Here is a 1,753-nt window from a genome sequence, read left to right as displayed (position 1 = left end):
TGGATATTTATTTGTGTTTCTCTGAGCGTCTGAAACCTTCAGATTTTGAATTTGATATATGAACCTATGAACAAAAAGGGGGGAATCTGGACAGGGAGGTACCAAGTGAGGAGCGCTGCGAGGATTGCTCAGAAAGCAGATGTTCGTGCACGGGCGAGTGCCAGTTCGAAGAGAGGCCTGAGAGAATTTTCTCAGAGCTGGGGGTCGCCTGCAGCAAAGCCTGACGGATGAGCAGGGACTGAATGCCACGAGGTGAGATGTCAAACGTTCTGGCGAATGACAAAAATCTTGTATAAGTGATGAGGCAATACTATCTTATGCAGACTGAGTTCTGTCGCCTACCAGAAAATGGCGAGGGACACTTCTGTCGTTCCCCTAAAAGCGGCGCTAAGAAGGTAGCGGAGAGCAGGTTTGTTTTGCATCGCTACTGACTGTTATTGCAGAGACCATTCTGTCATGCTGACAGGGGTCTAAGGGAGGAGGCACTTGCAAGATATTGTACTACATGGTTTATAACTGCGTATCTCGAAATATATTTTCTGACGTCACACCATTTGCCACGGCTGTTCCCTCACCTCCTCCCTACTCTGGTACTATATGCTCCATCGCACGTCTACCCACGTCCCCTCGCTACTCCTCAAGTCGCTCCCTGATCTAATCCCACGGTGTCTGTGTGTTTCAAAATGACGTGTAACAATACCTTCATCATCACAGCAACACTTTCATCTCAACTTGCACTTCAAAAGCTCCCAACAGCACATGCAACACTCATCGGCCTCAGTAGTGCCCTCATTAATCCCCATCACGCCTCATGGACCACAGCTGTTTTATAGCCCCTGCAAGATGTAAGCAGTCTACTTTGACATGTGTTACGTCTTTTCTATTTTGGCAGATGTTCATATCAATACACATCACGTGGCGGTCCTTTAGCCCTGAGTGCAGATTGTCCTTGTGATCTCCCTAGAGAGGTCCTCTCCACTTCGGCTGGGCCTAAGTGTGAGCCTTTCTTTGCGCCTACTATCCCACAACTCTAAAGTCAAGTGTGTGTGTATATATATTATACATCAAGGACATTAAACAAAAAAACTGATGTTCCACTTGAATAGCTAACAAGAAGCAATACATCAGACCTACTGCCTTTCCCATTACTATGCTCCCCTTGTGCCTGAAGTTGTCTTGGAGATGTATATGTATCAAATTGTGCCATTCTTTGCTCCTGGTACGGTGTATACTCGGCCTCCTGTTACACAACAATCGCCTCACCTTGTCTGAATGGCAACGTTACGTGTGAATACACTTCAGAGGTGCACATAAGTCCAAATCGTCTGAAGCAGCACCGTCTGCGTATCAGATATCGCGTCCTTGTACATGCGCATCTCAGCTTCTCTCACCACTAATGCCAGTAATCATCATGGCACCCTTCCATATCTCAACTCAGCCAGCAGTCCATCAGCCATACTCAAGCTCCAAGTCTGCCTGCTTCTTTGGTGTACTTTGCTATACGTGTTGCCCGCCCACATGGCTTCGTCCAGCCAGGCTGCACTCCAGAGCAACCATGCCCTGTCACGCTTGGGAGGCCAAGCCCCGCGCACCCCTAGAGCGACGCGGGGAGCCCCGGCCGCCGACAGGCAAAATACCGGGGCCTAATCTACTTACTCCCCTTACTGTATACTGTACTCAGAGAACAATAAAGGAGAAAACAGGAGCTTGCTTAAAACAAACATTTTAAAAGGACGAAAAGAACAGAGAAAGT

The sequence above is a fragment of the Penaeus monodon genome, chromosome 19 (genome assembly GCF_015228065.2).
Source record: "Penaeus monodon isolate SGIC_2016 chromosome 19, NSTDA_Pmon_1, whole genome shotgun sequence".
Lineage (NCBI taxonomy): Eukaryota > Metazoa > Arthropoda > Malacostraca > Decapoda > Penaeidae > Penaeus > Penaeus monodon.
This window is presented reverse-complemented; position numbering follows the sequence as displayed.